Source organism: Chiloscyllium plagiosum, unplaced genomic scaffold (genome assembly GCF_037043375.1).
Source record: "Chiloscyllium plagiosum isolate Xiang-an unplaced genomic scaffold, Cpla_swu_hap1 HiC_scaffold_27, whole genome shotgun sequence".
In the NCBI taxonomy this organism is placed as follows: Eukaryota; Metazoa; Chordata; class Chondrichthyes; order Orectolobiformes; family Hemiscylliidae; genus Chiloscyllium; species Chiloscyllium plagiosum.
Window position 1 is genome coordinate 36,957,580 of NW_028270165.1, and position 14,795 is coordinate 36,972,374.

The 14,795-nt window shown below is 46.6% G+C and overlaps 1 non-coding gene across 1 annotated transcript; it reads left to right on the forward strand.

Moving 5' to 3' along the window:
* The first annotated feature begins 13,293 nt into the window (after positions 1 to 13,293).
* Positions 13,294 to 13,365, forward strand: trnae-cuc (transfer RNA glutamic acid (anticodon CUC)). Its single transcript has one exon. It is a non-coding gene; the product is annotated as a tRNA-Glu (tRNA).
* The last annotated feature ends 1,430 nt before the right edge of the window (positions 13,366 to 14,795 follow it).

Consider the following 14,795-nt stretch of genomic DNA (forward strand, 5'->3'; position numbering starts at 1 on the left):
TTTTCTCTGTCTAAAACCATCATGACGTGGAAAACTTCAATCAGACCAGCTTTCAGCCCTCTGTTCTCCAAAGAGAGCTGCCCCAAACTTTCCAATCTCCCTTCATTGCTGACATTCCTCAGGACGGGACCATTCACGTTAACCTGTTCAGCGCCATCTGCAATCACTTCATTTCCCCGCTTCCTGAAGTGTCACCCTCAGAATTGAGCGTAATACAAGTGGAGGATTTATTCAGACTCGGATTGCGCGGGCGAAACATCTGCAATACTTGTTCTCACTTTGAACAAGTGTTTCTCTTCACCGTGTTCACTGCAATGGCAGCTCTGCACCGTCCCTAATTCAGGCAGTGCGATCTTATTTAACGAAGCGGCCTTTTGAGAAAATTGATTGGGCATTTTTGCTCAGGTCAATTTAAGAAATGAGAGTTTGCCTTGGATTGGAACCCAGGAACTCTCACACGTCTGCATTCGCTGGAAGACCCAAAGCTAGAATCATATCCCAGACTAACGAGCCACCAGCCATGGGTGCAGCCACCTCCTGAAGCAGCTGAGACTTGCTCAGTACGAAATACATTGTACATTGCTCCCAGAATTGCAAGCTGGCAAGAGTTTCAAGAACATCTGCTTCTCAATCTGTCTCCCTGCTCCCAGGACGCTGCTGTTTGTCCCGTCCCCAGGGACCGGGCTCTCTCCACTGGTGGATAATTGAACCATTTTGTTTCTACTTGCAAGCTGTGCTGGTGGAAGGCAGAGCCCATTCGCTCTTCTGCTCTCTCGCACTATTACCTGAGGCAAGATAAGTCAGTTACAGTCATGCATAGGAAATGGGCAACTTTGAACTTGTTCCAAAGATCCTGTTAACGGAGAGACAGAAAGATGGAGACTGAGAGAAATGGACACCGGAGACTCTTCCCTCAGGTAAATTGATATGAGTACATTTTTGTGCAGCCTGCTTGGTGTTCAGAATTTGTCTTGACACAGCGATCCTGCAGAAAGTTTTTTGTGACACGGGCGTTGGTTTCTTTACTGCAGGAAATGAACAAAAACAGAAAGTCATGTGTTTCAACTTCACCGGTTCATTGCCATCTGAGAGAAGAGGTTTCACACGAGATCAGGACACACTGACAGAGAATAGGACAAGACAACTCAGAGCTCCACAAGGGTGCCAGAGCAACTGTGTAAATTTGACTTGTGTATCGATGTGACATATTTAACTCAGATACCCGAAGTTTTCGGAAGCAGATCACAAGGCAAGGAAAAGAACAGAGCGCCGTTATACGGGAAAGCTGCTAAAGACGACATTGAGTGAATAGGAGAAAATGGTTTCGCTTCTGGTTTATCATCCCAGCATGCACCCGCTGTGCCATTCCCCTGCATTGCACGGTAGCTTTTCCAGAGAAGTATTCAGCTTTCCATCTGGCGTGTGACTTGCACGTTCGAGAATGAGGTCAAAAGATCTTCACTGCTGTAGTGCCATGTGCTGTTGTGCAGACATGTCGCCGATGTGCAAATATAAACTCAGAGAGCAATGTACACTAGAGACTCTGAGCCAGCTGAAACTTGCTCAGTGTGAAATACGTTCCACATTGCTCCAAGAATTGCAAGCAGCAAAGAATTTCCAGAACATCTGCTTGTCATTCTGTCCCCGGGGCGCTGGTGTTTGTCTCATTCCCAGGAACTGGTCTATCTCCACTGGCGGATAATTAAACCAATTTGTTTCTACTTGTCCGCTTTTCTGGAGGGAGGGAAGAGTCATTCGCTCTTCTGCTCTCTCTCTCTCAATCCCTTGGGGTGAGAGGTATCACTTATACTAATGCGTGGGAAGTGAGTAACTTTGATGATGAATTTCCTCCAAAGTCTGTTATCGGAGAGATAGAAAGATGCTGTGCTGGCGGGGCAGAGAGAAATGGACACCGAGGACTCTTCCCTCAAGTAAATTCATATGAGCACAAAGTGGGCATCGCTTTCATCGCTGCGACCGCGCAGCAGTTAACCTCTGAGCCCCAAGTGTCCAAGATGAAGAGAATCCGAGTGAAACCTTCACTCACTGAGAGTCATCCCCACGGCCCTGAGCTGAGGGACTGCAGGCAGTCCAACACGGAAGGGACTGTTAAATGAACCATTGTCGCTCCCTCAGCCTCTCTGTCCCAGAGACAGGCAGTGGGACGGCATAAACACGTAACATCATTCTCGCCCAGACAGAAGCCGTTCAGCCCATCGAGTCCACGGCGCCTCTCTGCCACTTTTCTCTCTCTGAGGTTATTCACAATCAGTGATATCTGTCCTAATAGTAAGGGGCTGTGTCTGAGTGGTTATACGGTTTGTGACATGCTGATCGTTTTGTCATTCACGTCCGAACCGGCGTGGCGAATTACTGCAGGGAATGGATGAAACCGCAAGGCATGTGTTTCAACTTTATCAGCTCATTGGCACCTCAAAGAAGTGGTTTTGCGAATCAGTTCATATGAAACCGACGAAGCACAGGAGACGACCACTCAGACCTCCAAAAAGCATGTTACTTGAACCGTGTGAGTTTCCTGAGTGTATCGGTGTGATACAGGATATTCAGGAAGTAGGTGCGAAGGCAAGATACAGAATAGAGTACCATTACAAAGGAAAGCTGCTGAAGGAGACATTGAGCAATAGCAGAGGATGGTTTCGATCCATCGACCGCTGGGTTATGGGCCCAGCACGCTCCCGGTTTCCACAGAACACTTCAGGTTTTCGTCTGGCACGCGGCATGCACGTTCGAAAGTGGGCGGCACGGTGGAACAGTGGTTAGCACTGCTGTCTCACAGCGCCAGCGCCAGGTTCAATTCCCACCTCAGGCGACTCTGTGTGGAGTTTGCACATTCTCCCCGTGTCTGCGTGGGTTTCCTCCGGGTGCTCCGGTTTCCTCCCATAATCCAAAAAAAATGTTCAGGTTAGGTGAATTGGCCAGGCTAAATTGCCTGCAGTGTTAGGTAAGGGGTAAATGTAGGAGAATGGGTCTGGGTGGATTACGCTTTGGTGTGGACTTGTTGGGCCGAAGGGCCTGTTTCCACACTGTAAGTAATCTAATCTAATCTCCACTACTGTCGTGTAATATGCTGTTTCACAGACAAATGGAGGCTGTGTAAATATTAACTTGTTTCTAACTTCCCACATTCTGTTGGTCGAATTGTGATTTCATCCTGAGTCACAACATGTGTCACAGCGCACACCTTCACTCTGCTGGTTCAACACAGTAAGTAAACGTGTTTCTCTATTCTCTTGCCTTCTCAGTGTAAATCTGCACATTGTTACTTTAAACATGACCGCCGAATTTCCTTTTGCGTCTGTTGAATTTGCCTCTTTGTCAATGTCAGTTAGGGATTTACTGACCCCAACCATTCCCTGTACGAAAGCGTTGTTCTTCATGTCACCTTTAGTTCTTTTCCTCGTGACTTTAAAACTGCCGAATCATTGCCGATCCTTTCAGGCGTGGGAGCACTTTAACTGCATTACTTTCTCTGCCTGGATCCCGCATGACTTGGAAAGTTTCAATCAGGCCAGATTTCAAACTTCTGTTCTCCGAGGAGAGCTGTCCTAATGTTCCAATCTTGCTTCATTGCTGACATTCCTTAAACACGGCACCACTGAAGTCAACGCAATATTCCATCATTTCACTTCCTTGCTTGCTTTCTGCCCAATTCGTTCTCCAACCTCGTTTAGCGAGGTTGAGAAAGTTAATCGGGCACTTTTGCACAAATCAGGAAACACGGGCTCGCTGGGGATTTGAACCCGGGATGTTTCGCAGGGGAAAACGCAAAGCGAGAACCATACCCCTAGACGAACGAGCGACACAGATCGCAAGCCGCCACTGCCACTCCACGTCTTCAACCAGCTGAGTCTTGCTCAGTGTGAAATACATTTGACATTGCTCTGAGAATTGCAAGCGGCAAAGAGTTTCCAGAACAGCTGCTTCTCATTCTGTCTCCCTGCTGCTGTTTGTCCCGGGCCCGCTCTACTGGCAGAAAGTTGAACAGTTTTATTTCTAAACTTTTCTCTCACACCGGAGTAACCAGTGACAAGCATTGCCCTCCTCAACATAGGGTACAGAGAACAACAGAAGACCACTCAGATCTCCACGAGGGTATCATCTCAACTGTGCACATTGGGCCAGTATATCAATGTGAAATATTTATGTCGAAGTTTTTTGGGAAAGAGATGAGAAGGCGGGGTGCAGAACAGAGCGCCGTTATATGGGAAAGCTGGTAAAGACGACATTGACTGAATAGGAGAAGTAGTTTCCCTTCTGGGTGATGTTCCCATCACGCACCCACAGACATATCGCCGTCGTGCAAATATAAACTCTGTCTAAATTCCCACATTCTATTTTTTCGAACTGTGATTTCGCCAAAAGCACAAAATTTCAACACTCGCAACGTTCAAGCTTTAACAAAGTGCTCATAGATATATTTAGCGAACACCTGGAAGACATTTGAGGACTCTTGAACTTTAAGTCGAAGGAAAGGAAGTTTGCCTCGAGGGCTGTGTAATGTGGAGATTTGTTCCCCATGTGAACTGGTGGTGGTTGACCATCCCAGTGCTTCCCGATGCAGGTTGCCCTGACCCACAGGGAGGTTTCTTTGATAAACTGCCCGAGGGCTTCCAGCCGTGCCGTGACGTTACAGGGCGAGCCGCCGACGATGGCCTGCAGCTGCACAATAATGATGCTGGCCCCGCAACATGAATACAAATTAGTTCATGAGTCACGTGGAACTGAATCATTCTATGGAAAGTTCTTTCAACTTCACGGATTTATATATGAGAGGAAGTAAATGGGCAGGGCTTACACCTCGGGTCCACTCTTCCTTCTGTCGCAACATCCCACACCCACCTCCCATTGTCCCAAGGCACTTTCCCCTGCAACCGCCGAATGCGTAACACCTGCCCATTTACCTGCTCCCTCCTGAATATCCAAGGGCTCGAACATATCTTCCAGGTAAAGCAGCACTTTACCTGCACATTTGCCACAAACTAGTCTACTGCATTCGTTGCTCACAGTGTGGTTTCCCCAACGTAGCATGAAGCATAAACTGGGTGACTACTTCGCAGAACATCTTGGTTCTGCCTGCAGAAGATCCTATGGCTCTCCAGTCTTCAACATCGAGTTCAATATTGTTTGGACTCGAACTCCCCCATGCCCTTGATCCTTACCACACCCACACGAGGCCTTGTTATCACATAGTCTGCTGTTACACACGACTTATTGTTAGCCAGGAACAGTCTCCATTAACAGTTACTCACCCTCCTACACAGATCGTTATTCACGCCTTTGTCCCTCCAATGTTCTCCCACTGAACTGGCAGCAAAGGTAGCAATGTGGACTGGTATCCCTGAGCCAGCTGTTTGTCCCATCTCCAGGAACAGGGCTCCCTCCACTGGTGGATAATTAAACCATTTTGCTGTTGCGCTGACGTGAGGAGATTGTGTAAATATAAACTTTTTCTAAATTCCCACCTTCCGTTGGTCGAACTGTGAGTTCACTCTGAATCACAACACGTGTCACAGCGCAATTTGAGGCCCACCTTAGCTCTGCTGGTTCTACACAGCAAGTAAATGAGAGTCTCTATTCGTATCATTCCCTTGCCTTCTCCCTGTAAATCTCCACATTGTTACTTTGAACATGACCACCGAATTCCCTTTTGTGTTTTTGAATCTGCCTCTTTGTCACGGTCAGACAGGGATTTACGGATCCGAACCACTCCCTGTGCGAAAATGTTCTTCCTAGTGTCACTTTTACTTTTTTTCCAAACGCCTTGAAATCTCTGCCGATTTTTTTGGGAAATTGAAAGGATTCTCATTCCTGCACATTAGGCTGAATTGATTTAATTTCTAACGGAAAGGACTGCGGATGCTGAGAATCCGAGACAGAAAGAGGAACTGCTGGAGAAACTCAGCGGGTTTGGCAGTACCGGTTGGAGAAAACAGAGTTCTGCAATTTCTGTTTTTGTTTTTAACTGGAAGTTCATTTCATTTTTCGGGATGAAACACCCAGACTCTCCATGTGCAGATATTCAATCCTTTCGAAACCTGTGAAGTGATTGGATTCAAACAAACCCAGCAATAATTCACTCTTTCTCAGCTCCACAGGCAGAGTGACCTGGGAAATGAAGCTGTCAGTGTGGTTCTTTATTCGTGGGCCGAGTGGTTAATGCGATGGACTTGAGATCTATTGCGGTTTCCCCACGCAGGTATGAACCTTGCCGACTCGAGTTGAGAAATGTCGTCAAAAAGAAAGGGAGACTGTTTCCCGGTTTCTTCTTTAAAATTCTAATCAGTGGAGGGTGAAAGATATTTCACTCACATTGGGACTGGTAGGAATCTGCAACCCACTGCCTGTCAGGGTGGAACAAGCAGATACCCGCAGAGCTTCGTTTGAGGCAATGAGTCAAGTGTTTGGAAATGAGACTAGAACAGTGAGAGGCTTGAAATCGTGATCAAAATGAAGCAGGCACCTAAGAACAAAGGTGTTTTATTTCCCAATGAAAGATACTGCTTCACAAAGTTGGGACGATGGAAGGAAGCAGTGATGGTGATTATCTTTGGCTGTTCACCTTGTGAATGTTCCCATTGCTGCGCATGTCCGTGTTAACGTCAGAACTCTGCAGCATGGGGGCGCAATGGATGACGCATCTGACTCCAGCTACCTGTTTAAAATGCAGCTCACACCTTCTTCACACACCCCAATTAATCTTTCTCATTGTCCTGAAGCCGCCCTACGGTTTCAATTCCTGATCTGCAGGAACGAGACTCTTTTCACTGTCTCTCGTTAGTAAATGTCCCTGAGAACATCATAAGACCATAAGACCATAAGACATAGGAGTGGAAGTAAGGCCATTCGGCCCATCGAGTCCACTCCGCCATTCAATCATGGCTGATGCGCATTTCAGCTCCACTTACCAGCGTTCTCCCCGTAGCTCTTAATTCCTCTAGACAACAAGAATCTATCAATCTCGGCCTTGAAGACATTTAGCGTCCCGGCTTCCACTGCACTCCGTGGCAATGAATTCCACAGGCCCACCACTCTCTGGCTGAAGAAATGTCTCCGCATTTCTGTTCTGAAATGACCCCCTCTAATTCTAAGGTTGTGTCCACGGGTCCTAGTCTTCTCGTCTAACGGAAACAATTTCTTAGCATCCACCTTTTCCAAGCCATGTATTATTTTGTACGTCTCGATGAAGTCACCCCTTAATCTTCTAAACTCCAACGAATACAATCCCAGTATCCTCAGCCGTTCCTCATATGTTAGACCTGTCATTCCAGGGATCATCCGTGTGAATCTCCGCTGGACACGTTCCAGTGCCTGTATGTCCTTCCTGAGGTGTGGGGACCAAAACTGGACACAGTACTCCAAATGGGGCCTAACCAGAGCTTTATAAAGTCTTAGTAGTACATCTCTGCTTTTATATTCCAACCCTCTTGAGATAAGAGACAACATTGCATTCGCTTTCTTAATCACGGACTCAACCTGCATGTTTACCTTGAGAGAATCCTCGACTAGCACTCCCAGATCCCTTTGTGCTTTGGCTTTATTAATTTTCTCACCATTTAGAAAGTAGTCTATGCTTTTATTCTTTTTGCCAAAGTGCAAGACCTCGCACTTGCTCACGTTAAATTCCATCAGCCATTTCCTGGACCACTCTCCCAACCTGTCTAGATCCTTCTGTAGCCTTCCCACTTCCTCAGTACTACCTACCTGTCCACCTAACTTCGTATCATCGGCAAACTTCGCTAGAATGCCCCCGGTTGCCTCATCCAAATCATTAATATACAATGCGAACAGCTGTGGCCCCAGCACCGAACCCTGCGGGACACCGCTCGTCACCGGCTGCCATTCTGAAAAAGAACCTTTTATCGCAACTCTCTGCCTTCTGTTAGACAGCCAATCCTCAATCCATCCCGGCAGCTCACCTCGAACACCATGGGCCCTCACCTTGCTCAGCAGCCTCCCGTGTGGCACCTTATCAAAGGCCTTTTGAAAGTCTAGATAGACCACATCCACTGGGTTTCCCTGGTCTAACCTACTTGTTACCTCTTCAAAAAATTCCAACAGGTTTGTCAGGCATGACCTCCCTTTACTAAATGCATGTTGACTTATCAGACTCTGCTCTTCCAAGAATTTAGAAACCTCATCCTTAATGATGGATTCTAGAATTTTACCAACAACCGAGGTTAAACTGATTGGCCTATAATTTTCCATCTTTTGCCTTGATCCTTTCTTGAACAAGGGGGTTACAACAGCCATCTTCCAATCATCCGGGACCTTTCCTGACTCCAGTGACTCTTGAAAGATCACAACCAATGCCTCTGCTATTTCCTCAGCCACCTCTCTCAGAACTCTAGGGTGTATCCCATCGGGGCCAGGTGATTTATCAATTTTAAGACTTTTTAACTTTTCTAGCACTATCTCTTTCATAATGGCAACCATACTCAACTCAGTCCCGTGACACCCTTTAATCTTTGGGATATTACTCATGTCTTCCACTGTGAAAACTGACGCAAAGTACTTGTTAAGTTCTCCTGCTGTTTCCTTATCTCCCATCACTAGGCTTTCTGCATCAGTTTGAAGTGGCCCAATGTCTACTTTTGCCTGTCGTTTGTTTCTTATGTACTGAAAGAAACTTTTACTATTATTTTTAATATTACTGGCTAGCCTACCTTCATATTTGATCCGCTCATTTCTTATTACACTCTTTGTTATACTCTGTTTGCTTTTGTATCCTTCCCAATCTTCTGATTTCCCACTGTTCTTAGCCACTTTATAGGATCTCTCTTTTTCTTTAATACATTTCCTGACTTCCTTTGTCAGCCAAGGTTGTCTAATCCCTCCCCGGATAATCTTTCTTTTCTTGGGAATGAACCTCTGTACAGTGTCCTCAATTATACCTACAAACTCCTGCCATTTTTGCTCTACTGTCTTCCCGGTTAGCCTCTGCTTCCAGTCTATTTTAGTCAGTTCCTCTCTCATGCCCTCATAATTACCTTTATTCAACTGTAACACCATTACATCAGATTTTGCCTTCTCCCTTTCAAACTCCAGACTGAACTCTACCATATTATGGTCGCTACTTCCTAAGGGTTCCCGTACTTTAAGATTTTTTATAGAGTCTGGTTCATTGCAAAGCACTCGGTCCAGAATTGCCTGCTCTCTTCTGGGCTCCATGACAAGCTGTTCCAAAAAGCCATCCTGTAAGCATTCCATGAATTCCCTTTCTTTAGATCCACTAGCAACATTATTTACCCAGTCCACCTGCATATTGAAGTCTCCCATGATCACTGTGACCTTGCCTTTCTGACACGCCTTCTCTATTTCCCGGCACATGTTGCGACCCTGGTCCTGACCACTGTTAGGAGGTCTATATACAACTCCAATTATGTTTTTTTTGCCTTTGTGGTTCCTCAATTCCACACACACAGACTCCACATCATCCGACGCTATGTCATTCAATACCATAGATTTAATTTTGTTCACGTCACAGCGCTGTCAGAGGAGGGGAAGCTGAAATAGGCTGACAAGCCCAATACTCACCTTTCCTGTTGGAAACATTCCATGAGAAATATTAGGCCTCCACTTGTGACCGAACATTTACGTTGCTGCCTTAGACACCCTTTGGGGTTCTCCCGCCCAGTGTGGTAACCTGCTGACTATGCTTTCTTCGCTGGCGATTTTAAATGACTTCCTATTGGTTGCATTATCGCTCAAACTTCACAAAACCCGTCTCAATAAAGCCACGTTTTCTCACGTCTGGGAATTTATTGCCATGCAGGAAACTCGTGTTCTGAACAAAAACCGTAGCACACTCAAAACGTCGGCTCTGTTTACCTTTCCACAGATGCTGCTCGACCCGTTGGCTTTCTGTAGTATTCCCTGTGTTTGTTCAACACAAATGCGGCTTTCCATTAAAGAACTTCAATCCCTTTCCTCTAGTAACTGACCCTCGTCAGTGGCAATAGGTTCTTCTGATCATTAACCTGCCCATTCCCACCACTTCTTCTCCCATCATTGCCAACAGCCCCTGGACATCTCCAGTTAACCTTCTTTGCTCCAAAGAGAACATTCCCAAAAGTGGAAATACCTCATGCCTGGACATGATGCAAGTGTTACAATCGGGAAGAGATTTTGGCAAAATATTGTCAGTTAGCAGGTGGAAAAATGTTCATGAAGTAAAACAGAAATCCCAGTCTCCAGCTTTGTGACTCTTTAGAAACTCTTTGGGAAATGGAATTAGAGGAGAATGAAGGAATGAACTGTCCGACTGAGCAGAGACAGTCCAGACACCATCCCCTTGTTTAAGAGGCCGGGAGATTGACTCTATTATTCTCGGGACATGAACTGAACTGAGACATTGAAAAAATTCTCGTTCCTGCACATCAGGAATTCAAACCCCTTCTCGGCTCCGGGTCACTGTGAAAAGTCGGGAACAGGCAAAACACTGAAAGGCTCAAAGGGCGATGCCCCCGGTGTAGGAAAGCTCGTTCCTAGTGACATGGATGTGCCTGCAGATGGTGGGATCAGACTGTCCCCATGTCTTCACAATGAATGGCCCAGGCTTTAGTATATAAAAGTAAAACTGTAGAGGACAGTGTTCATGCTAGGCACGACAGACAGAGTTATGCATTGACGAACCGCCTCCTCTAACAGACTGTGCAAGCTGTGCGTTTACGTATCTCTCTATCGCAATTGGCCAGCCTGTTCGGTTGTTAATCGGAAGGTTGGTGGTTGGAGACCACCCAGGCACGGAGTGTTTGTTGTTCTCGCTCCTACCGCTTTCTTGGCTGCGAAGATGAGCGTTTTTAATGGTGTCAGGAAAATGTTTCCCAAACGGAAATCTTCTCCACTGAGGAAGCACAAAGGGGTTTCTGAATTGATTTAATTTCGAACGTAAAGGACTACGAATGCTGAGAATCCGAAACAGAAAGAGAAACGGCTGGAGAAACTCAGCAGGTTTGGCTGTACCTGGATAAGGAAAAAAAAGATTTCTGAAATGTTGTCTCTGATTCTCTTTCTACAGATGCTGCCTGACCTGCTGAGTTGCTCCTGCAATTTCAGTTTTTGTTTTTAACTGAACGTCCATTTCATCTTTCGGGATGAAACACCCAGACTCGCCATTTGCAGATATTTAACACTTTCGAAACCTGTTAAGTGATTGGATTCAAACAAGTTCTGCAATGATTCACTCTTTCTCAGCTCCACAGACAGAGAGACCTGGGAAATGAAGCTGTCAGTGTGGTTCTGTATTCGTGGGCCGAGTGGTTAATGCGACAGACTTGAAATCCATTGCGGTTTCCCCACGCAGGTGTGAACCCTGCCGACTACAGTTGAGAACTGTCGTCAGAAAGAAAGGGAGATTGCTCCACGGTTTTTTTTTTAGATGCACATCAGTGGAGGGGTTGAAATATTTCAATCACGTTGAGACTGGTCGGGAATCTGCAACCCACTGCCTGTCAGGGTGGAACAAGCAGATACCCACAGAGCTGCTTTTGAGGCAATGAGTCAAGTGTTTGGAAATGAGACTAGAACAGTGAGGGGCATGAAGTCGTGATCGCAATGAAGCAGGTACCTAAGAACAAAGGTGTTTTATTTCCCAATGAAAGATACTGCTTCACAAAGTTGAGACAATGGAAGGGAATCAGTGACGGTGATTATCTTTGGCTGTTCACCGTGTGAATATTCCCATTGCTGCGCATGTCCGTGTTCACGTCAGAGCCTTGCAGCATGGTGGCGTTAGATACGCACAGTGCCAGGGGCGCAATGGATGACGCATCTGACTCCACCTACCTGTTTGAAATGCAACTCACAGCTTCTTCACACACCCCAATTAATCTTTCTCATTGTCCTGAAGCCGGCATACGGTTTGAATTCCTGATCTGCAGGAACGAGAATCTTTTCACTGTCTCGCGTCAGTAAGTGTCCCTGAGAACATCAGAGTCAAGCCACAGCGCTGTCAGAGGAGGGGAAGCTGAAAGAGCCCCACACGCTGCTTACGGGCACATTTCAATTTCCCCAACTCACCGCCCCAACCACTGCGGCTCCTGGGAGTGGAGAGGGAACAAACACCAAAACCCAGTCTCAGTTTTGTAAATCTTCAGGAAATATGAAAGCTGTTCATCCCTTTGGATCTTCCATCCTGGGCTGACAGCGTTGATTTTAAATGGCTGTCCAGTCAGTGCCGATTCTTTTTGGCTGAAAAAAATCTTCCTTATCTCATCCCAGCATTTCTTGCCACAGAGAACTGTGCGGCAGAGTTCATGTATATATTTCTTTGTATGGTATTTTGTAAATAACATTCGTTTGCTGGTTGTTTGTATCGGGTATTTCAGGTTCATTAGCCGCTGTTTAAGTGTGTTGGTAGGTTTGTGGGCTACCATGATGCTGAGAGGGCTGAGTTGTCTGGACATCATTTCCCAGATGTCTTGAATGTAAAGTAATGTGGCTAGGGTTTCTGCACACGTTGCGACTGCTTGTGTCAGTTTGTTGATGTGAAATCGGCACACTGGGTTTACTGGTTAGGCAAAAGTGAGGACTGCAGATGCTGGAAACCAGAGTTTAGATCAGAGTGGTGCTGGAAAAGCACAGCAGGTCAAACAGCTTCCGAGGAGCAGGAAAATCGCTGTTTCGGGCAAAAGCCCTTCATCAGGAATAGAGGCAGGACGCCTCCAGGGTGGAGAGATAAATTGGTGGTGGTGGGGGGGGGGGGAGCTGAGCAGAAGGTAGCAAAGAGTACAATAGGTGAATGGGGGTGGGGGTGGAGGTGGCAGGTCAGAGAGGAGGGTGGAGCGGATAGGTGGTCAGGGAGATTGGCAGGTAGGACAGGTCAGCTTTAAGGTTGGAACTGAGGTAAGGTAGGGGAGGGGAAATGAGGAAACTGGTGAAGTCCACATTGATGTCCTGGGGGTTGAATGTATCCGAGGCGGAAGATGCGGCGTTCTTCCTCCATGCATCGGATGGGGAGGGAGCGGCGATGGAGAAGGCCTAGGACCTGCATGTCCTCGGCAGAGTGGGAGGGAGGTGGGGGGAAATGTTGGGCCACAGGGCGATGGGGTTGATTGGTGCGGGTGCCATGGAGATGTTCCCTCAAGCGCTGTGATTTTACTCTGCGAGGAGTCTCCAGTCTCCCCAATGTAGAGGAGACCGCATCGGGAGCAATGGATACAAGAAATGATATTGGTGGATGCACAGGTGAAAGCCTTCGATCTTCCGCCGCCCGGGTTCGTTTTTCGGGCAGGTAAGTCATTTTCAGTAGATCTGACATCAGGCATTGACATCTCCCTGGTGGTCTAGTGGTTAGGAGTCGGCGCTCTCACCGCCGCAGCCCGGGTTCGATTCCCGGTCAGGGAAGTAATTGTCTGTGGGGTTTGTTGGCCACCCGTTCTTCCTAAATGCGCTGTACAGTTATTGATTGGTCTTCGAAGTTCCGTATGGTGTCCTGATTCAGGTTGGTTTGGATGTGTAGGGATGATTGCATCTGCAGCGAAGTTCTTGGTTCGCGTGCGTTGTTTTCCTGTGGAGGCTGTTTTGAATTTACCATTGACTGTTCGCTCTACTGTGACATCTAGAAATGGCACTTTGTTGTTGTTCTCCTCTTTTGTGAATTTTATGCCCGTAACGATATTGTTGATGGTGTTGTAGGTTTCCTCTAATTTGTTTCATTTTTTGATGACAAAAGTGTCATCTCTGTAGCGGACCCAAAGTTTGGGTTGGATCTTTGGAAGGGCTGTTTGTTCGAGTCTCTGCATTATTGCTTCTGCTAGGAATCCTGACACTGGTGGTTTCATGGGTGTTCCGTTGATTTGTTTGTAGGGCTTGTTACTGAATATGAAGTGGGTGATAAGGCACAGTTCCACGAGCCTGACACTGTTATCTTTGCTGATGAAGTTGGTGCTGTGTTTGTGTCTTTGGTGCTTCGAGTAGTGTCTTCAGTTTTCTTTGACCACGTTGATGTTAATGGATGTGAGCAGGGCTGTTATGCCAAAGGACAACATTATTCCATCCTCTTCTAACTTAGTGTCTTTGGTGTTCAGGAATTCTTGGATGGAGTAAATGGAGTGACGTGAATCTTCGACTTGGTGTTTTAGTCTTCAGTGGAGGCATTTGACTAGTCTGTACATTGGTTTTCCAAATGGTGAGACTGTGGGCCTGAGGGGGGCTCCTGGTTTGAAGAGGAGGAGAACAACAACAAAGTGCCATTCCTAGATGTCACTGTAGAGCGAACAGTCAATGGGGAACTTCAAACTAGCGTCGACAGAAAAACAACACACACAAACCAAACACTTAACCACAGAAGCAATCATACCAGCATCAGGACATTATTTCATTGAGCCACTACACACTGCAGCACAGAGAAACTACGAAGAGCACAAGAGAAATACGTATATAGTGCATTTAAGGAGAACGGGTATCCAATAAACCCAGTCCGCCGATTTCTCAGTGATGCTTCCAAGCTGACTCTCAAAAATTCGGTTTGTCCCTCCATTCTTTCCTGTTTGTTTTTTGTGGGTTTCGAAAGCTTTCCCAATCCTCTGACTGAGTATTGGCGTTTGGAAGTTATGTTGTGGCTGACCGGACATTGGTTAGACCACTTTTGGAATATTGTGTGCAATTCTGGTCTCCCTCCTGTCAGAAGCATATTGTGAAATTTGAAAGGGTTCTGAAGCACCAATGGGTCCACAGAGGGGAAGAGGCCCTTCTACTGCCCTGAGTGTGGGAAGGCCTTCAGTGATCCCTCTGCCCTGCTGACGCACCAGTTGGTCCACACCGGGGAAGGCCGT